Source organism: Oryctolagus cuniculus, chromosome 9 (assembly GCF_051225735.1).
Source record: "Oryctolagus cuniculus isolate XC-2025 breed Fujian yellow rabbit chromosome 9, ASM5122573v1, whole genome shotgun sequence".
Lineage (NCBI taxonomy): Eukaryota > Metazoa > Chordata > Mammalia > Lagomorpha > Leporidae > Oryctolagus > Oryctolagus cuniculus.
In genome coordinates, this window is record NC_142875.1 from 76,475,419 (window position 1) to 76,498,177 (window position 22,759).

The window sequence follows — 22,759 nt, forward strand, 5'->3', positions numbered from 1 at the left end:
TCTCCCCTTCCATTCACATCAAGATTCATTTTCGATTATCTTAATATACAGAAGATCAGCTTAGTATACCTTAAGTAAGTATTTCAACAGTTTGCTCCCACACAGAAACATAAAGTGAAAAATAATAGATGATTTTTTTTTAAATGATGATGAAATCAGATCAGACCTATTTAAACTAATCTTTTACGATTCACTTATCTGAAACTTTAGAGTTACAAAACCATGTATGAAATGAAAATATTAGTTCTGGGACTTACAAAACAGCTTTATTGGTGGATTTATATATGGGGAGAAAATGCTTTACTGTATGTAAATTTTATTTTGCTGCAGTCATGACTGAAAAGTAAAGTTGTTATAGAGGAGAAAGCAAGTATAAATATTAACTATTTTAGAAGTGATACCTCAACAAGATTGACATTTATTAAATATTATATATTCCTTTTCCTAATTCAATTCTAATAGTTCATAAACTATCAAATGAAGCTATGGAAGTTAATGTTTTAGGTAGTCAAGTTATAAAAAGAACTCATTTTAAAGTTTCAAATATCTACAAAATGTGGCTTCTTTTCTTTCTTACACAAGGAACCCTCTTTTAGGATTAGGCTATTTATCCTTTTTGGTGACCTCAGTTATAATTTAAAGAAAGAGGCCAAGAGACCAGAGACACAGGCTATCACTGATGAAGTGACAGTGAAGAACCACAAGCTGTCCAAGAGACACAGCAGGGCACAACAGTGTGGGTAACAGGAATCTGGTGGAAAAGCAAGCCAAACCTCGTTTTATACTTGAAGGGAGTTGGTTCTACTCAGTCATCAAAGAAAATTATCACAACTTTTTAAAATGCAAAACTAGAAACTCTATCAAGAACATTTTATTTTCTGATGATACATCTTACTGTACTTAGATTTAGTAAAGAAGCTAACATGACCAAACCTGTATATAGTCAAGGAACACAGTAAACTAGCTGTTTTAAACTATTTATTTTAAAGAAAAGTGTTGAGATTGACAAGGCAGGATTATGTTTTCATTGCATAGAAAGGCAATGCCTGTTACAAGATAAATGTTAGTAAAGGAGATCACTGTCAGGAATACTTAGAATACTTAGGGACTTAGCCATATCCAGACCAAAAGGAAACACAAAGCCACACAAAACACAACACTCAGGAATAATAAAACCCCATTCTTCTTCAGAGCTTTATTCCTCTTCTGTTGTGTTGGTCTCGGAGAACATCGTGCAGAGTGCTACATTAGGACGGCAGACAAAAGCGTCAGCTTCACTTCCCAGCTCTGTTAACTGCTCCAGTGAAGACACACAAGGATAATGGTCTTTTAACATATCTGGCAATTTGGATTAACACTGTCTGATATCATGGTCTCCTTGGCAAATGCCTCAACTATGCAGAAACCTTCCAGTTGGATAGAAATGATCAGAAGATTTGTGATAGAGACCCTTGAAGATGACTCTAGGCTGAATAGTAAGCAACTGAACAGATTGGCAATTTGGAACGTCTCACTGGTGTAAAAAACTTCAGCTCTTTATATGTAGAATTTGTTTCATCAAATTGCATCTTCTTTTTTACACTGATAAAACACAAAATTATTCCCAGAGTTATAAAAACTATTTTTTGAGATTTATTTATTCATTTGAAAGGCAGAGTTATTGAGAGACAGAGAGGGAAAGAGATCTTCCATCTACTGGTTCACTCCCCATTTGGCTATAACAGCCAGGGCTGGACCAGTCCAAAGCCAGCAGCCAGGAGCTTCCTCTGGGTCTCCCTGGGATCTAAGCACTTGGGCCATCTTCTGCTGCTTTTCCCAGGCCATTAGCAGGGGGCAGGATCAGAAGTGGAGCAGGAGGAACATGAACTGGCACTCATGTGGGATGCCAGCATCACAGGCAGCAGCTTTAACCATCATACCACTATGCTGGGCCCCAAAGTTAACATTTTTATTTTGTACGTCTATGCTATTTATCATTCTATAACTTATATGTTACAGCCCTGTGATTGCTTATCTTGTAGAAAGGTACAGATACTGTAAACCTTGAAGAGAGGAACTTACTCCTTCCATCATTTGTTAGAACTTGTATACAGTAGATACTTGACTGGTTAATTCCTAAAATGTAACACCTACTATTATTAGCAATATACAGAGATTCCATAAAATGACATAGAAGTTTTCTTTTCCAAAATGGCAATATTTAGAAAAAAGCAAAGCAAAGAGAACATTTAAAAGGTGAAATGGTCCAATTACATTTAATTTGATCAAAAGTTTTCAATATTAATAAATGATAGTTCCAATCTGGAGCTACCTTAGAAATACCATGTTTATTATCCCTAAGCATGAAAAGAAATCTCAGCCATTATATTTTAAAAGTTTACCTTTGCAAGTATGCCATAGTGGATACATTATATTTAATTATGCAACTTGCTCTGGTTTCAGTATTGGGGATTTTAACATCATTGGTTGAATCTTTTATCATCTTGTTCTTTCCCAATCTTGAAACACCACATTTCTATGATGTTTATTTTCTATTTCCTGTTTTACTGGTTCTAGATTAAGATCTTTATCTTCAGTGTTGCCTTCTTGGATTTGTTCCTTGGTACATTTACTTTTTAGTGTAAGTTTTTGGCCAAATTTTAGGAACAAAATCAGAAGACATTAAAGTTATTCTTAGTTGGCCCTTATTTTCAAAATAAAAGAATGAAACCAAACTGCCATTTCTTAACCATCAATTCTCCTAAGTAAACACTGTCATCAGAATGAGCATTTAGCCGAGCAGCTAAGATGTCCACATCTCATACTGGAGTGCCTGGGTTCGAGTCCTGGCTGTGCCCCTGATTCCAGCTGTGCCTCTACCTTTCAAGTAAGTAAAATGAAATAAACATTTGAAAAATGAAAATAATTGTAAAATGAGATAAGCACTATAAATGAAAAAAGAACCAAGGATTGTTATAACCTGCAAAAAGGAACAACTCATTTTGCTTGTGGTACACAGAGATGGCAAGCGTAAGCTTCACAAATAGCATTTATCCCGAGTCTTGAAAAATGAGTACTGGACAAGACCAAGAAAGAAATCTTAGTATGACACATAAAATGAAATGACCTATTAATATAACATTAGGGGCTGGCGCTGTGGTATAGCAGGCAAAGCTGCCACCTGCAGTGGTAGCATCCCATATGAGCACCGGTTCAGGTCCCAGCTGCTCCACTTCCAATCCAGCCTGGTAAAAGAGTGGAGGGTGGCCCAAGTCCTTGGGCCCCTGCACCCTCAAGGGAGACCTGGACGAAGCTCCTGGCTTCTGGTTCCTGGCTTCTGATCAGCACAGCTTTGGCTGTTGCAGCCACCTGGGGAGTGAACCAGCAGATGGAAGACCTCTCTCTCTCTCTCTCTCTCTGCCTCTCTGTAATTCTGCCTTTCAAATAAATAAAATTAATCTTTAAAATAAATAAATAAAAACATTAAAGAGCTAATGTGTTTAGAAGGTAATGAGAAAAGTGGCAGTGTGGGAGGAGGTGAGGAGCTGACAAGTAGGCAGGCGCACAACTGTAATGAATTTATATGCAAGAAATTTGATAACAATTTCATTGGAGAGAAAGATATATTTGGTTGATGTGAAGGATTGTCTATAAAGGCATGGAATGAAAAGGAATGATCTATAATGGTAAGAAGGCAAAGCTGTTGTAAATAGAAAGGTCAGGAAAGGAAGGAAGGGTCCATTTGAGAAATATTTTTGAGTCAGGATTTCATGAACAAATAAAATGATGTCTATGTATAGATGAGTGTGCATGTTCCTTCAAAAATTTCTTAGGAGTCACTGATGCCAGAAGAGATTTTTTTTTTCCCCTTCTGGAGAAAGGAAGCAGTATGAGAAGATAAAGAGTTCAAAATAAAACACATTAGATTTAAATACTTTTGAGACATCCTGATAAATCCATTAAGCTAAAAAGGTCTCTGCATTTCTTTTTAAGGAAAATTATTAGAGAGTTTTACTAAGAGATGTTTCTTGATAAGTGACTATGACTTTTTTTAGTGAGTGAAAGACCAAGGTGAGAAAAAGGGAACATGGAATCAGTAATTCAACAAATAATTTAAGCATCTAATATTTGTCAGGCATTGCATTAGTATTAGGGATACAGTGGTCAGGAAGATTCTATACCGTTCTTGTCCATCAAGCTTACTGTTTAAAATATGAGACAAACAAATAAGTAACCAAGTACACTAAATATTGCATAGGGGAAAAAAAAGGGAGTACAAAGCAGGTATATTTAACCTAGATTGTAGGAGGAAGAAAAGGTGTATTAATGTAGGTTAATCATGAAAGTGATGTTTAGTTAAGGTCTAAAGGGTAAGTGAGAATTAGGTAAAGAAAAAGCAGATTTTTAAAATAGATTTATTTATTTATTTATTTGAAAGGCAGAGTTATAGAGAGGCAGAGGCAGAGGCAGAGAGAGAGGTCTTCCATCGTTCGCTCCCCAAATGGCCACAACAGCCAGAGCTGGGTCCATCCAAAGACAGGAGCCAGGAGCTTCTTGGGTCTTCCACTTGGGTGCAGGGGCTCAAGGACTTGAGCCATCTTCCACTGCTTTCCCAGGCCGCAGCAGAGAGCCCAGGTGGGAAATGGAGTGGCTGAGACTTGAACTGGCACCCATATGCGATGCCAGCACTGCAGGCAGAGGCTTTACCTGTTATGCCCCAAGTTCTTTTTATGATTTATTTGAGAAGAAAAGCTAGAGACAAAGAGGGAGGGACAAAGGCCTCCATACACTGGTTCAATCTCCAAATGGCTGTAACAGCCAGAGCTGAGCTGATCAGAAGCCAGGAGCCAGGAGCTTCTTCTTGATCTCCCACATGGGTGCAGGGATCCAAGCAGTTCCACTGCTTTTCCAAGCCATTAGCAGGGAGCTGGATTGGAAGTGGAGCAGTCAGAACTCAAACCAGAGCCCATATGGGATGCCAGCGCAGCAAGTGGTGGCTTAACCTATGATGCGACAGTGCTGGCCCCAAGGAAGATTTGCATGAAAAGACCAGGAAGAAAAGATAGTATGATCCCTCCTGGGAAATGAAGACAATAAAAGACACAAGAAGGAAACAGAAGGTTTGGGGCAGAGGAAGAGTGACAAGAGAAGATGCTGGAGTCAGAAATTCGAGCAACTGAGTGACAGGACAGGACTTTGGCAGCGTTGGGAATGGCTTAGGATGGAGCAAGAGTAGAGAGAGGAAACAAAGGAGACAGCTATTGTGGCCCAGCTAAGAGCTACAGGAGATCTTACCACACTAATGAGAGGAAGCATGGAGAGAAGTAGATGGGTTTTAAAAAGATATTTAATCCCTGTGCTTGGGAAGCAGGAGTAGGGAGATAGGAAGGGTAAGGGAGTCACAAGCATCCCAAGATTCTGCTTTGGACAGCTGGATAGCACCATTCATTTAGATCAGGAACCAAAAGAAGGTTCAGATTTAGGGAAAATTATGTGTTGGGGCAGCCACATAGTGGCATTGCTGGGTTAAGCCACCACCTGTGATGTTGGCATCCTGTATTGGACCTCTGGGTCAAGTCCAGGCTGCTCTGCCGCAGATCCAGATTCCTGCTAGTGTTTCTGGGAAAGTAGTGGAAGACTGCTCCAGTGTTTAGGATCCTGCAATCTAGATTAGGATGGTGTTCCAGGCTCCTGGTTTCAGTGTGGATCAATGCCCGCCACTGTGGCCATTTGAGGAATGAAACAGCAGATGGAAGATCTCTCTCTGGCACTCTTAGCCCTCTAATTGCTCTTTCAAATAAATAAATAAATAGATATACATACTTATTTTTAAAAGTTTAAAAAAGTATTGTGTTCAAAGTTTGGATTTGAGAGTTTGAGCAATGTGAGCAGACATCCCCAAGTGGTAACGCTGGTCTGTCATTTTATTTTTTTTAATTTACACTGTGCCAAATGCCCAACCTTTGTCTCAATTATTACTTGTTTTATATCCCCCACTTATGTTCTCTGCTGTTTATAAATAATTTTGATTTGCAAAATGGATCTTATATTCAGATCTTATAGTGATATATTTCAGAAAGCCAAGAGTTTATAGATAGCTCTTTTTTTCCCATCCAAAGACAAACATTCTCCTGCTAGAGAACACCAGTTTTATTCTATTAAGGAAAAATAAGAGTAACTGAATCAGATTTAAGTACTGGTTTTAGCTTTTCACATTACCTTTGGAGCTAGTGAGAACTATGAGGAAAACTCTTTATACGGCTTTTACTTCCACTTTGCTGTTTTAGCAAGTAAGACACAATTGGGTTAAATCTTTCTCTTCCTTTTGTATATACTAATTAGTCTTTCCAGAGTTTCCTCTTTTCCTATTCTTCTTAAGCTATTAAATATTCCTAGTAAGATCAGGTCATACATCCTATGGGGTCTATTAACAGTTGCCTTAATATGTAATATTCCCCACTGAATTAAGCATACTGCCAACAGAATGGTCTCCTAGAACATATTATTAGGTTTATATGGCATTAACATATTAACTCCACCAAGCAGTTGTGGGTTTTTTTTTTTTTTTTGGTATTTCACATAACCAAATACTTACAATTTCTAATTAAGCATGACCTTTGTTATTATTTAAATTTTAATCCTGAATCTAGAGTTCTACATTTTAAATTCATTTTGTGTACTAAAAATAATGGTACTGTATCTGCTCTGGAAAGCAATCTGGCAGCATACATCAGAAACCTTAAAAAGTTTAAAATCAGGGCCAGCACTGTGGTAAAGCTGCCGCCTGCAGTGCTGGCATCCCATATGAGTGCCAGTTCAAGGCTTGGCTGTTCCACTTTCGATTCAGCTCCCGGCTAATGTGCCTGGGAAAGCAGCAGAGGATGGCCTGGGTCCTTGGGTCCCTGCACCCATGTGGGAGACCTGGAGAAAGCCTCAGGCTCCTGGCTTCTGATCAGCCCAGCTCTAGCCATTTGGGGAGGGGACCAGCAGATGGAAGGCCTATCTTGCTCTGACTTTGCCTCTCTGTAACTCTGCCTTTCAAATAAAGAAGTCAATCTTTAAAAAAAAGGTTTAAACAATTTTAACATAAATCAAAAGAAAACAAACAGAGACAGGGAGGCAATAAATAGTATGAACTGAAATATTTGCTGATTAGGTGACATATAGCAAAAATAAAACCCGAAAACCAAAAATAAAACTGGAAACAATGTTTCTAAACAAGAAAACAAATTAGCTTACATTTAAGTTAATGAATGTTAATGGCTGAAGTTTAGTAAACTTACTATTTGTCATACACTATGATACTTGCTTTATATACATTATTTCTTTCAGTATCCTCAACAATCACCATCTTATAGTGCCTAAGGTTGGCAAAACCTATACTTGAATCTAAAAAATGTTTATATTCTATGTCTGACAGCTAATGAATCTCTTTCATACCTCTACCTATTATATCCAAACAAGGAATTCTTGAATGAGGTTTTCTAGAGCACAAAATAGATGACAGAATTTAATAGGTGAAGTCTTTAGAGATCACCCAATTAAAATGCCTCATTTAAAAAATATTTTTGAAATTTTTATTTGAAAGGCTGAGACAGAGAGATATTTTCCATTTGCCAGTTCACTTTCCAAATGCCCACAACAGCCTAGGCTGGGTCAGTCCAAAGCCAGGAGCCTGGAACCCAATCCAGGCCTCCCATGTGGGTGTCAGGGACTTAAGTACTTGGGCCACCACCTGCTGCCTCCTAGGGTGCTGCATTACAGGAAGTTGGAATCAGAAGAGGGGCTGTGACTCAAATCACAACACTCTGATGTGGGATATACACATCCCAAGTGGCATCTTAACTGTGGCTCCAAATGCCTACCTCAAACTATCTGGTATTTGTAGAAAATTAAGGCCTAAAGAGGTAAAGTAACTTCCATAGATAATCAATGACAATTTGGATTTTGAACCAGAACTCCTAATTAAAAATTCCTTACAATACTTAAATCCACTTTATCTGAGAGGTAGGTCAACAGAAACAGCTTACATATTTTAAAAAGTTAAAAGATAAAAGGAAAAATGAATTCTGCAAAGAAATTTAACAAAATCACAATTTGCTTGAAGGAAATGAAACAAAACTTACCAAAAATAACCTTTTCTAGACTCTTCATTGTTAGAATATCTTTTATTCTACAATTGTATGTCACATCTCTTCAATAGGCTTAATTTTTTTAAATAAAGAAAGGAAATCCATATTAGTTTTATATTCTCAGACATTAACTAGATGATTCAAGTTGAAAATGGTAAGGCCAGTGATCAAAATTTCACTTTTAAAATATGACAGTATTTGCTTTATTTATAAGATTTGTTTATTTATAAGATTTATTTCTTTATTTCAAAGGCAGAGTGAGAGATGAAGAGAGCTTCCATCTGCCGTTTCACTCCCTAAATGGCCACAATGGTCAAAGCCAGGAGCCCAGAACTCCCTTCAGATCTCCCACATGGATGGCAGGAGCCCAAGTACTCAGACCATCCTACCTTTCCAGACACATCAGCAGAGAGCTGGATTGGAAGCAGGGCAGCCAGGACTGAACCAGCACTCTGAATGGGATGGCAGCATTGCAGAGGGCAGTTTAACCTGCTGTGCAACAATGCCAGCCCCGAGATAATGGTTCTTTAGTCAAGCTTCTCAAAACACTTAGTAGTTACTAAGATTTAAAAATGACCATTTTTTCCAAATTATAGGTAACAATGAACTTAGAGGATAGAATTTCATCAATTTAAAATTTTCCCTATTTTTCTGAAGCCTTTGATAACTATTGCTGTTTTCCTGATATAAACAAAATTAATGAAGATGGTAAATTAACAGTATCAGTATATATGAAAGGGCTGAGAATTAAATTTAATAGCTCCTTTTCTCCTATATTTAAGTTCAGTATTATATTTTGCTTCACATGTTATTAAATGCATCTCTGAGTAGCTTAAGGTTGATCAGCCCAATATATTTCATTTATTCAAAACTTTATTAAATGTGCACTATTTGCATGTATCATAGTACTTACCATGTTCCTTTGAGATATCATGCCTGCTAACATAATACATTCAAGATAAGTGAGCAGTCCTGGATTACCAAGTGCTCCTGAATTCCCATCTGCTTTCAAATTTTTGACCAATTCTAATTCCTGTTTTCCAACTCTGCTCTGGTATCACATCTTTCTGTTTACATTACTGCATTGTACACACAGCAGTGGCTCTAGTTTTACACCCTAACTACACTGCTTTAAGCGGCCTTAAAAGAAACTTCCATCCTGGTTTACTGTGGCAGGGATCTAATACTCCCTTTCAATTAGGATTCTGTCAAATACAATTATCCTTCAATAATGTAATAATCAATAAGAGAATATCTATCCAATATTTGATTTTTGATTCCGGTGTGTTGCAAGCGCCTGCTGTCATGCAGCTTGACAGTAGCAAGTGCGACATACGACTTGTCAGTCATGGGGAAGAAAGGAACACCAGGACACAAGACTGTCTTTCCAATGAGATTTTATTGCTTACACACCAGGGGTTTTTTATCACACTACTCATCAGCATGCTCAGTGAAGTCAATACACTTATCAGTATCAATATACTTATCAATCTATACTATTTAATACACTTATCAATAAACTTAACACCACTACTTAATCATGACTTAACTACTTAACTCAGCTACTTAGCTTAACGTAACTACTTAGCTTAACTACTTAGCTTAACATAACTACTTATCTTCTACTTAACTTACTTACTATAATACTTAACTATCAGGGTAACACTATTTCCTTAATGACTAGAGGTCTACTGGAATCTATACCATTAATATCAATAATACTACTTGAACTTATTCATTAATCCACAGATCACAGTATACACAGATACAGTACACAGTGTTAAAGTAATTTTGAGGGCTATCCAATTATAATAGCATATGTACATCAAGGTCTCCAGCATTATTTGCAGATACCTTGCATGGGGTCAAAACATAGGGTCAAAGCATAGTTATATTATATTACACATGACTAACATTATTTGTAAAAGCTGTGTTTTCAAGGCTTGTATCACTGTCACGAAGAAGAGTGTCAGTGTTCAAGGTCCAGAGCTCCATGTCTCGGCAGAGACGGATCTCAGATCAATCACTTACAGGCAGGAAGTCGTGGGAAGACTGTCACTCTGGGCAGTAGGCTCAAAGTTCCCAGGCGGATGACCAGGCGAGAAGTTGGAGAGGTCCCCTGTTGAGAGGCCTGGTCTGGCTCTGTGGTCAACTCCGGCATCAGGCTGATAAGGAATCCAGCAAGGCGGTGAGGCGGCATCTCAGCTGGAGTTTTGATCTCCTAGTCACCTTGTGTCGCTTAGGAAGGGGGTTAGCGAGCTGGCTCTTCAGCTCCAAGTGCAAGGAGATCCAGAGGTTCACATGCACTGGGGCCACGTGCGTGCGCACGCGCACACACACACACTAACACAGAGACAGTGGGGTTATAGCTCAGGGACAGCTCTGCAGGTCGCAGGTCGGCTTGCGCCACTACCTGCTCCGTGCAGAGTAGTGGGCTGCCTCTTCAGCTCCAGATGTGTGGAGATCCAGAGGTTCACACACATTGGGCCATGATCCCCAAGAGGATGGAGAGAAGTGCAAGGGCTCCCCTTTTTATCCTCATTTTCTGGCAGTCCTCCAGCTTGCCATCCTCTGACTTGTTGTCCAATCAATGCTGTTTCCTCCTTGCTTACAGTTGAACAGTCCAGTCAATACTGTCCCCGCCTTACTTATGTTGGAACTGATTATGGATTGTTAGTTATTGTCTGTAGCGCAATGCTGTTTCCTCCTTGCTTACAGTTGAACAGTCCAGTCAATTCTGTCCCCGCCTTACTTATGTTGGAACTGATTGTGCACTGTTATCTAACTGACCAGAGACATCTGCTTGGTATGATTGGGAGTGTCTCCCTAACAGCCGTTAGGTATTGCCTCAGCTTATGACTTATAACTCCACTTTACTTTTATTTTGTGGCTAGTGGTAACTTTTTAACTCAATGTTTTACTGTGGAGTTTCCACAGTTCATCTCCTTTCCAGGTAAGCGGTGATCCGTGACTCTTTTTGAGACTCCTGTGGGATTCTCCACAGTCCACCCCCTTGGCTCTCGATGTCTCTCCTGAGTGAGAGGCATTGTGAGGCTCAAGAGGGAGCAATCCTGAGTCATTCCAGTGGCCTCTAAGGTCCACGCCGCTGCACCTTTATTTACTAGGAAGGACAGTTCTTGAGTTATAGTGATTCCTTTGTTGGGAATCTATACCACGTTTCCACAATTTCAGCAAAATGGAAGATAAACCTATCTTCTATTCTTTAGACATCTCCATGAGTTCATCTTTTTTTTTTTTTTATTATGCCCTCACTGCCCATTGCTGATATATTGTAAAAGGTCCAAACTTCTTTTTTTTTGGATTGCAGAATTCTGTTAGTCATGACAGTCTATAACTTTATACTTAGCAGTCTATAGCTTAATGATCTATGTTCTAATTTGACCACTATACCTACTATGACAACACAAGCTTAACACACAATCATAATCATACTAATAGCAATAACTAACAATCCATAATTAGTAATCAACAATCAATAATCAAACATCAATATCACATCATTGACATCATGATATTCAATTCATATATATATATATTTTATTTTTTATACCACAAAATATCTGTGAAACAATTATCTAATTAAGGAAAAATTCTATTACATTTTATGTATTCTTTCACATTCTTACTCTCTAATATGGGCTTTCACAGACATTCATATACTGCTTTACATTTTAGTGACCAAAAGAAGTATTCAGGCCATTTTATCTCTTCATATTGCCTAGCATTTTTACATTCAAAAACATCATTATGCCCTAGATGAAAAATGCATAATCTAAGCCAAAATTTTCTATGTGTACTGGCCTTTTTATATGCAGGAGTGTCCATAACTATTTATTAATACATATCCTACAGTCTAATTTGGGGTTTGTTGCTATTTTTATATTTTGCTGAGAATCAACCTTTCTTAAAGAAAGGCCAAAAAGATGAATTTTTTAAAATTAGTTATGTAAACAGTCTCAAAAATATATTTTTAGAAACTTGGTGAAAAGCAATTATGTCTGTACATTCAGCTATAAAAACAAAAAATCTTCAACCAAAGAAAAACTCTTGAGAAATGATTCACTCTTTACACAGGGTTTCTTGTATCAATAGTTTAGAAAAGGTGAGAAATATGGTGGTAATACTGTTAGAGAAACTAGTTGGTCATTTTCTATACGTGAGCAAGACGATTTCATGTGGAGCATAAACATAAGTACATTCAGATATACTCCTAGAGGCAGAGTTCTTTCACAAAGCCATCAGAGCTTGATTTTATATATATATATATATATATTTTTTTTTTTTTTTGACAGGCAGAGTGGACAGTGAGAGAGAGACAGAGAGAAAGGCCTTCCTTTGCCGTTGGTTCACCCTCCAATGGCCGCCACAGCCGGCTCACTGCGGCCGGTGCACCACGCTGATCCAAAGGCAGGAGCCAGGTGCTTCTCCTGGTCTCCCATGGGGTGCAGGGCCCAAGCACCTGGGCCATCCTCCACTGCACTCCCGGGCCACAGCAGAGAGCTGGCCTGGAAGAGGGACAACCGGGACAGAATCTGGCACCTCGACCGGGAGTAGAACCCGGTGTGCCGGCGCCACAAGGCTGAGGATTAGCCTGTTGAGCCATGGCGCCGGCCGAGCTTGATTATATTTTAAAAGTTGATTTAGTTATATTTGCTTTATATTTAATTAAGAAAATTTTAATGTTAAAAATCAGTTTCACAGTAAATATCCCAAATAGCAAATGTACACAATGACATGTTATGTTAAAACATTTCTCACAAAAAGTTTCATTAAATTCACATTTGAGCCTGTCTGAAAGTATGCATACACTAAGGCAGCGGTGGGGAATGCCTATCGTGCAGTCATTTGGCCTGGTCCTGCCAAGGCAAACACAGGCAGGACTTGAAATTCAATACATCTATAGCATGCTAATCATAATTTTGTATGGCCTGTGAATGATGTTTTAATTATTCAAACGGCTGCTCACAGGAAAAAAAAAATTCCCCACCCTTGAACTAAGGTCTGATTATCCCTAGTACATGACAAAAAATTTTAGAAGGCTTCGAAATAGCTTCTTCTTTTCTTTTCTTTTTTTTTTTTTTGACAAGCAGAGTGGACAGTGAGAGGGAGAGACAGAGAGAAAGGTCTTCCTTTTGCCGTTGGTTCACCCTCCAATGGCCGCCGTGGCCGGCGCACCACGCTGATCCGATGGCAGGAGCCAGGTACTTATCCTGGTCTCCCATGGGGTGCAGGGCCCAAGGACTTGGGCCATCCTCTACTGCACTCCCTGGCCACAGCAGAGAGCTGGCCTGGAAGAGGGGCAACCAGTACAGAATCCGGCGCCCCGACCGGGACTAGAACCCGGTGTGCCGGCGGCGCAAGGCGGAGGATTACCCTAGTGAACCACGGCGCCGGCTCGAAATAGCTTCTATAATGCAATCCTTTAGTGTCTGAACATTCTTTACTATTATACTATTTATACATAAACCAGTTTTATTAAGTTACATTATCTTGTGTCCCCAAAATAATTCTGTATCTTTTTCACTGTAATAATATATATAAATAAATTTTAACTCACCTGAGCCCCTGCCAGAATGGCCTTCTCATAGATTGCAATAATATTTTCAATAGGACTTGTGATTGGTTCAATACATGCAAGGCAAATCCAATATTTAACAAGTTTTGTGGCATCTGGAATATTTTTAATCAGGTCATTTAGTGTGATTAGTATTTCTTCTTTTGGGCATCCCTAAAACAGCAAGAAATAACATGTGTGATTTTTTTTTACCCTACAAACTATGAATAAATAATAATTCAGCTTATTAAAATAAAAATCATCCTAACTTCAAGAAGCATAGCATCAGCAATGAGTATAAGGCAAAAGAAATGAAATATTAGTTGAGACATAAATAAGCAGTCTTCAAAACGTTAATAGAAAATATATATTATGTGGGGCTGGCGCTGTGGTACAGTGCGTTAACACCCTGGCCTGAAGCGCCGGCATCCCATATGGGCGCCAGTTCAAGTGCCAGCTGCTCCACTTCCGATCCAGCTCTCTGCTATGGTCTGGGAAAGGAGTAGAAGATAGCCCAAGTCCTTGGGCTCCTGTACCCACCTTGGAAACCATGAAGAAGCTCCTGGCTTCTGGCTTCGGCTTGGCGTAGTTCCAGTCGTTGCGGCCAATTGGGGAGTGAACCATTGGATGGAAGACCTCTCTCTCTCTCTCTCTCTCTCTCTTTCTCTCTGCCTCTCCTCTATCTCTGTGTAACTCTGACTTTCAAATAAATAAATAAATATTAAAAAAAATAAAATGCATATTATGAAAAAGTTATGTATGAATTTTGGTCTTGATGTTTATCCTCTTGTCTATAGTGTGGTTCCATGTTAATACCTTACTTAGAATTTTCTTTTGAAAGATTTTATTTATTTAAAAGGTAGAGTAATAGAGAGAGAAGAAGAGACAGCAAGAGACCTTCCATCTGCTGGTTCACTCCCCACTTGGATGCAAGCACTGCGGTTGGACCAGGCTGAAGCCAGGAGCCTATAGTTCCATCAGGGTTAACACCAGTGTCACAGGTGGCAGCTTAACCTGCTGTGCCACAATGCTAGCCCCCTTACTTAGAATTTTTGCATCTATCAAATGTTTGAGAACAGCCTGAGGATTTTTTTCCATATTTGTTGTCTTGTTTTTTTTTTTTTTTTTTTTAAGATTTATTTATTTATTTGAAAGGCAGAGTTACAAAGAAGGAGAGGCAGAGGCAGAGAAAAGAGATCTTCCATCCATTGGTTCACTTTCCAAAAGGCCACAATAGCTGGGGTTGGGCCAGGCTGAAGCCAGGAGCCAGGAACTTCATCCAGGTCTCCCACGTGGGTGCAGGGGCCCAAACACTTGGGCCATCCTTCACTGCTCTCCCACGTGCATTAGAAAGGAGCTGGAACAGAAGTAAAGCAGCCGGGACTCGAACCAGCACCCACATGGGATGCTGGTGCTATAGGCGGCAGGTTTACCTGATATGCCACAGCACTGGTCCCTCCATATTTGTCTTTGTTGGGTTTTGATATTATGGCCAAAATGAATTTGTAGTGGTTTATGTAAGAGTTATATTTAGTTAAACAGCAGGGCAGAAAAATTCCATAGTATCAAAACAAAAAACCTTACTGCAGCAAAGTAATAATAGGACCAGCGTTTTTCTGAATATAATTTTCATGGGTCCTCAAAAGGTTTAAAGATGTCCATCTATGGGGCCAGCGCTGTGGCGTAGTGAGTAAAGCCGCTGCCTGTAGTGCCGGCATCCCATATGGAGCACCAGTTTGAGTCCCGGCTGCTCCACTTCCGATCCAGCTCTCTGCTATGGTCTGGGAAAGCAGCAGAAGATGGCCCGAGTCCCTGGGCCCTGCAACCATGTGGGAGACCTAGAAGAAGCTCCTGGCTCTTGGCTTCAAAATCAGTGTAGCTCTGAGTGTTGTGGCCATCTGGGGAGTGAACCAAGCGGACAGAAGACCTTTCTCTCTCTCTGTCTCTCCTCCTCTGTGTAAATACAACTTTCAAATAAATAAATCTTTGAAAAAAAAAAAAAGTTCATCTAGAGTAAGTTTTAAAATCATACCCTACATTCAGTCTTGTTTCAGATCTTAGACACTAACGGTTCACAAAAACAAGATTAAACAGTAGCCAATAAATAAAGAAAATATTCTGGGGCTGATTATTATCACTCCAGAAGATTTTGGTTCAAATAGTAAATTTTTACAATAAATTCAAGACCAGGATGATATTGGTTTAGAGATGAATGGGATTTTGTTAGAGAATTATTTTCATTATCTGAATTTAATCTGTGATAATGGTTCACATAATTATTATTATCACTATTTTTAAAGATTTTATTTCTTTACTTGAAAGTCAGAGTTACAGAGAAGCAGAGGCAGAGAGAGAGGTATTTCATCCACTGGTTCCAGATGGCAGCAAAGGCCGGAGCTGCACCGATCCGAAGTCGGGAGCCAGGAGCCTCCTCCAGGTCTCCCATGCGAGTGCAGGGGCCCAAGGACTTGGGCCATTTTGTACTGCTTCCCCAGGCCATAGTAGAGAGCTGGATTGCAAGTAGGGCAGCCGGGATTAGAACCAGCACCCATATGGGATGCCGGCACTGCAAGCGGCGGCTTTACCCACTATGCCACAGCGCAGGCCCCAATGATTACTGTTAATAGTACTCGTGTTGCTAGCTTTCGGTAAAATACATTATGAGTGTAAAAAAATTTTAAGTATGTTGAATAAAGATAAGAAACAGAAATATCAGAAGTGAAAGTAAATATCTACCCCATCCACTGGATACTAACATCTTACAAAACTGGAACTCAAATAAAAACCCAATTATCCCTTTGTCCTATTTATGTAAACTCAGTGGAAAACTCAGTCAATGAAAGACTAACAATCTCACAATTAATGAACAAGGCAGTATATCTTACAATTAGTTAATTAACTGTGCAAACAATCTGACATTAAATCAACAGCAACTCACTGACATTACTTGGTTAAAAAGACTGACAATCTAATTAATAAGTAATCTTCAAACTTTAAAATGCTTTACAAATGTTGTATAAAATAAACATTACCTCAGTAATCAGGTTCAGGCATTCAGAAATTGCCTTGTTTACTTTTTCAGTAAATAGTCTTTGCTCATCTTCTTCTGCCATGGTAGTCCAGAAGGACCCAACCGGTTTTCCAGCTTGTCCCTCAGGCTCAGGTTGTTGAACTACTGGGTTAGAAGGTCTTTTCAATACTCTTCCTTTGCCAGCTTTCCACTCACTCAGACGAGCTCTACAGTTAGAAGCAGCAGGTAAGTATTACTTTGATATTTATGATAGAATTCTGCCAAATGGAGCAAGTTTCAAAGTATTTCAGGTCTTTAAGTGGTTCTACACTAGTGACACACACCTAGTTCACAGTTTAAAAATATCGAACACATTGGCCGCCTTCGTGGCTCACTAGGATAATCTTCCGCCTGCGGGGCTGGCACCCCCAGTTCTAGTCCCAGTTGGGGCGCCGGATTTTGTCCCAGTTGCTCCTCTTCCAGTCCAGCTCTCTGCTGTGGCCTGGGAAGGCAGTGGAGGATGGCCCAGGTGCTTGGGCCCTGCACCCCATGGGAGACCAGGAGGAAGCACCTGGCTCCTGGCTTCGGATCAGTGCAGCGCGCCAGCCATAGCGACCATTTAGGGGGTGAACCATTGGAAGACCTTTCTCTCTGTCTCTCTCTCACTGTCTAACTCTGCCTGCCAAAAAACCAAAAAACCAAAAAACAAAAAACTGAACACATCAAGATCAAGTGTATGCTCAAAGATCCCAAGTTCATTTTTAAATGGAGAGGTTATAAAGTGGTTCCCAATTATTTTGCACTTAGGTTACAGAATGCAAACTAATAAAACATACTTAAACACAATCTCTATCGGATCATATTGTCCCATGACATATGACATCATGCACATGACAGGACACATGAAAAATTCTGGTATAGTCAATGAAATTATAAGCTAAATCCAAAAGTGATATACTACTGAAAATTAAAGTAATAAAATAAAGAAAATTACAACTACTTACTTTCTGTTCTGCAGTTTCTTTGGGTTGACCTGACCGACTACTAACAGTTGCCGTTGCTATAGTAGGTCTTTGCTGGTCAACGGGTTTTGACTTTTCTACCAATTTGGCATTAGAAATGAAGTAGGCTTGGCTACCATTTCAGATGCTATGCCTCTGGACAGTGCCTTGTTTCTTTTTATGTCCTGAGAAGAAGCAGTTTTGACACTAGATAAAGCTGGTTTTGATTGTAATAACTCTTTTCCCGAGGCCCTTTCCGGATGGTAACGTTGGCCAAGGTTCTACTGATGCTTTGCTTCCCCGTGTTTTGGGTATTATCATGGTGACTTCTAATAGGAGGTCTCACAAGTTGTGTATTCTGAGATGTAGCGCTCACAGATTTAGTGGCAGCTGTCATATTTGAGGGTTGCTCACTTTTCACTGTTTCACTGCTAGTGTTTATAGGCTGAGGCTTTGTGGCTTTAGAGACAGTAGTTGCAAGTTTCGTTGTTGTTGTCAAACTTGCATCTTTGACTTGTAGAGGTTTTCTGAAAGAATTAATCTTAGATTGTACAATTTGACCACGGTAAGCTCCAAGCACAGGTTTTTTGGGCATGTTAGCATCTTGCTTTGGCTTTTCTGCAGTCACTGGTTTCTTTTTATTGTTGTTTTTAAGGTGAAATGCTTGGCTTAATGTCATATGTTGACTTTGGGGATCATCTTTAATTGATAACAACTGCATAGCTTGATTATCATCACCAAAATTCTTTGCATCAATTGCTGTGGTTGAGTTGTTTAATTCATTAGACAGTTTTAAAGGAACACAATTTTTGTCCACCATTGTATTTTTGTCCCCTGTAGGTCTATTGAGATTTTCTTTATCAGCCTAAAAGAGTTATTTAAGACAAAACGGTAGTTTAGGACTCATTTCTTTCAGAAAGAGTTTCTGAAGGGGAAAAAACAAAGATATTTATGAGTTCTATGTTCATCTCTTACCATTTTTGTTTTAAGATTCAGAGCTTTTGTTCCTTTTTGGACCTGGTCCTCATACATCATCACTGTCTTGTCTCCACAACTTAAAAAAAAAAAAGAGAGAAATCAGTTCTGTATCAGGGAGGTTTCCTTTTGGGAAGAAGGATTGGGGGGATATTAGTAATTAACCAATTTTACAATTTTATATTTTAAGTTGAGGCAAGAACTGAGATGAGATTTATTTCTCCTAAGAAAAAGTTTTATTACAGTGCAGTAGCAAACAAGACAATTGAGGAATTTTCCTAAAAGTCTTAACATCTTCCCTACCATAGAGTATGTAAACACATAACAATCTTATTCCAAATCATTTTTATCTAGTGTCCAAACAAGTCTTCAGAAAAAAAACCTTTATCAAGCAACACCTCCTTAGGTTAGTTTTAGCACTTACTAACAGATTTATTAAATTGAGGAAAATCTTTTTTTAAATATTCTTCCCAAAGGAAATCCAGAATTTACCACACACAAACCAGGATACATTAAAAATTGTAGTTTTTAGTTGGCATTGTGTTTAGGCCATTTATCCAAAGCAATGTTTTCTCTAACTAACCTAATCTGCCTTTTACAATTATAGACTGACCAGCACAGGCTGTGACAATCTTTTAGGTGATTCTAATGATTTTATCCAACATGAAACAAGAGGAGAAAAACATCAGACCTGTAATTGACTCTAAAACAGATCTAAAGTCTACAGATTACGTTAAAACATGAAAAAATTGCACATTTAGAATCCACACGATTTGATATCTGCAATAATTAATAACTATGGTTATGCCACCTTTCACATCTTTGTTCAATCGGCTTAGAGAAGTGGCAAAGCATTGACAAAGCCAGGAGCACACATTTTGAATGGTGGCTTTGGTAATAATGGCTTTAGTAATAATATTACTAAATTATTATTTAGTAATAATAGATTACAGCCCAGCTTCTTATCAGGCAAAAAACCTGGAATGATGCTATTATGAGCTAACTGTAGAAAATGAGGGAACCTTTTGTCTTTCTACTTCCATATACTTTCATAAGCTTTGTTTTTGCTGTAACCATGTAAAATTCTAAAAATGTAAATAAGATAATATCAGGAGTTTTCTAGTTGAATTGAGATTAAAACAATCTTCAAATCTCTGCATTTTGGAAACCCCTGCCCCGCCACCTACACACACCTTTGTTTCTGCTTAAGAATGTGAATCAATTTAGATAGAATAACTCAACAATCTAATGGTACACCATCCAATAATGTACCACGAGCCACATGTAGGTCCTGAGGTACTTGAAATGTGGCTAGTCTACACTGAGATGTGCTGAAAGTGCAAAATAGCACCAGATTTGAAAACTTTGTACCAAAAAAAGAATGTAAAAATAAATTGGAATAAATTTGACCTCACCTGGATAATGTCTGATTTTCCTGTTTGTATGAAAAAATGTTTTTTTTCTTAACAGATGTTCCTTGAATTTCTGTCTTCTTTGTTCTAAATAATAAAATATAGGATCTATAAGTCAACATTAATTAAAACAGCAAATATTGCTAAGTGGAGATTTTATTTCGAAAACTGCTGTACTTGAGATCACATTTTCCATTTCCAGAAAAGCGCCCAATTCAGCACTGCCTTTGGGAAATAATTCCATTAATAAGCGAATGTGATCATGAAAGGCCCCACAAGCACTGTGCAGGAGAATCATGTTCTCCACTGTCTACGCTGCTGAAAGCCATGCCTCAGGGAACCGAGCGGTAGACTAGGCGAGACACTGGACTCCCAAGTTCTAACTCGCCAGAACTGGTTCAGCTGAGAATTACTGTTTCCTCATCTGTAGAACAAAGAAATAACAGTAGTCGTATTTGTTGAGACCCACTTAACCCCAGGGTTCCCAGAATAAGGAAGCGAGGAAGTGAATCCAAACATCAGAGCAGGCAAGCCCACCACGCCAGAGGCACTCACGACCCGGCTCGGGGAGGGCTCGGGGAGGGCTCGGGGAGGGCTCGGGGAGGGCTCGGGGAGGGCTCGGGGAGGGCTCGGGGAGGGCTCGGCGCAGGCGCAGGCGCAGGCGCAGGCGCAGGCGCAGGCGCAGGCGCAGGCGGACTGTGCACCCGCGCTGCCCTGCCCCGCCCCGCCCCGGCAGCGGCCCCACCACCCGCGGCCCGGGACCCCCAACGCCACCCACGCATGCGCACTCGCTCCGTCACTAAACGGATTCCTCGTGTCTACCGGTCCGCAGCCGGCAGCCACCGCACAAAAGGCTCTCAACCCGCACACTATCGCCACAGAGCCAACAGCCACCGGTTCGAGTGCTCACACCGTCGGCGGGAGGCCCGGTGGCCCTGACCGCCGGCCCCCACGCCCGCCCGCGCCCCTCCGGCCGGCTGGCGCCGCTCCCGCCATCTCGGCCAGCCTCACCTCTGAACGCGGACTGGGCCCTCTGACTCGGGGGCAGCTGCAGGTCCCGGGGAACTGCCGGCGTGCTCATAGCAGCCCGTGCTCGGAGGATGCGCGTCTGCTCGGAGCGGCTCAGACTCCCTCAGGCCGCGGCCGCCGGACACTGCGCGCCGCGGCCCCTGCGCTAGCCTTTGACAGCGCGGGCGCCGCCTCCGCCCATTGGTGCCGGCGTGAATTGAATGGGCCAATAGGCGCAGAGAGGCGGGGCCTGCGCTGCGGGTGCCGGGAGCGTGCCCGGGCGTCCACCCGGGTCCGTGCCCGCTGAGCCTGTGCGTTTCAAAGTCAAACAACGCTCTTCGTCCCGACTGTGCAGCGTAGGAGGAGTCGGTCCGCTGAATCCTCACCTAGCAGCGCCTCGAGGTTGCAGATAGGACGAGTCCCCGGATGGTCACGGTCCTTTGAGGAAGGCAGACGAGACAAAAAAGTGTGCTCTGGCTGCGCCTGTTGTAGGACAACGGAACCAGCAGGCTACGTACCGAGAGCACGAGTATTTTCCTCTCGCCAACGTGACCCCATTTCGAGCCTCATCTCTGCTTCGCAGATGACAAGCTCGGAAATTATGTTTCCACGTTTGCTGAGCTCGCAGACGGGAACTGGAGTCTGTTTTCTATGCCTGCATACTACACAATTATCAGCTGCGAGAGAGAGAGAGAGAGAGAGAGAGAGAACGAGGAAAGAGGCGCTCCCTTCTGCAGGTTGTGTATACTCCGCCTGTGAAGATTAAAAGCATTTACTGTAAACACTTGCTGTTGAAGTGTGCTGCCATAACGCTCAGTCCTCACCTAGAAATAGCACCTTCACAAAGGCCACCCAAACACCTCTCCACCAGAGAAAACGTAACGATTCCCAGCCGGAAGGTTTTAGTGTGGGAGAGTTAGGGAGAGTCCAGACTGCCTTTCCGGTTCTACGCTCTGAGTTCACGACTTTGCTTCCTCTTGCCTGGTCTCTGCACTAAGACTGGACTGGGGCTGTGTTCTGTTTCAGCCGGGTCTCAGCGTGGGATCAGGGGTGCGAGGGTGTGACTTCCCCACAGCGCCCCTGCCCAGCTGTGAGAACCTCCAAAGCCGGCCCTCCACTAAGGTAAGTTTTCCCCACTGTTGTCCACTCTTTTCTTCAGACCTCTTATGGCAGCTAGTAGCAAAACGGGTGTGGGATTTTCTGTAGGTTTTTTTTTTTTTTCTTAATGTCCCATTTTCAGTACGGCTGCTTACATTTAAGGTCAACTCTGGCAGAAACAACAGTCAAGTCGTACTCTCACCATTCTTAAGACATCACTGCTCTTTATGTACTGCTGTCAATGTTGTTGTTCTATACTAAAGTTTCATCAGACAGCTTGAGTAAACATGGGTTCCCATTAAGTGACAGAGACCAGTTTAACAATTAGGACAGCTAACAAAAACTCAAGAACCTCTAAAGCTTGCTAAGTGAAAGAAGCCAGACACAGAAGGTTGTGTGTGATGTCATTCAATTTGTATGACATACCCAGCATAGATAAATCCGCAGAAGTCCATGGATTGGTGGATGATGGGGTTGGGGAGAGGCTGCTTGCTTAATGGGTAAGGGATTTTCCTTCGGAGTGATGGGAATGCTTTGGAACTAGATAGATGTGTGGTTCACTCTAAACG

General features: G+C 40.7%; 2 pseudogenes across 2 annotated transcripts in view; one reads left to right on the plus strand and one right to left on the minus strand.

Annotated features, from left to right (window-relative positions):
- Positions 1–961: 961 nt before the first annotated feature.
- Positions 962–21,239, minus strand: LOC138843821 (cytoskeleton-associated protein 2-like; annotated as a pseudogene). The gene is made up of 10 exons (XR_016212634.1): positions 21,096–21,239; positions 20,088–20,171; positions 18,673–18,751; positions 17,697–18,562; positions 16,719–16,921; positions 13,690–13,860; positions 8,106–8,183; positions 2,382–2,642; positions 1,508–1,581; positions 962–1,377 (listed from the first exon to the last, which is right to left on the minus strand). The product of XR_016212634.1 is annotated as a cytoskeleton-associated protein 2-like (transcript).
- Positions 21,240–21,331: 92 nt separating this feature from the next.
- Positions 21,332–22,759, plus strand: part of LOC149124622 (cellular tumor antigen p53 pseudogene) — a 50,813-nt pseudogene continuing 49,385 nt past the window's right edge. Inside the window, exon 1 of the transcript XR_016212924.1 lies at positions 21,332–22,214. The product of XR_016212924.1 is annotated as a cellular tumor antigen p53 pseudogene (transcript). The remainder of the gene's footprint in view (positions 22,215–22,759) is intronic.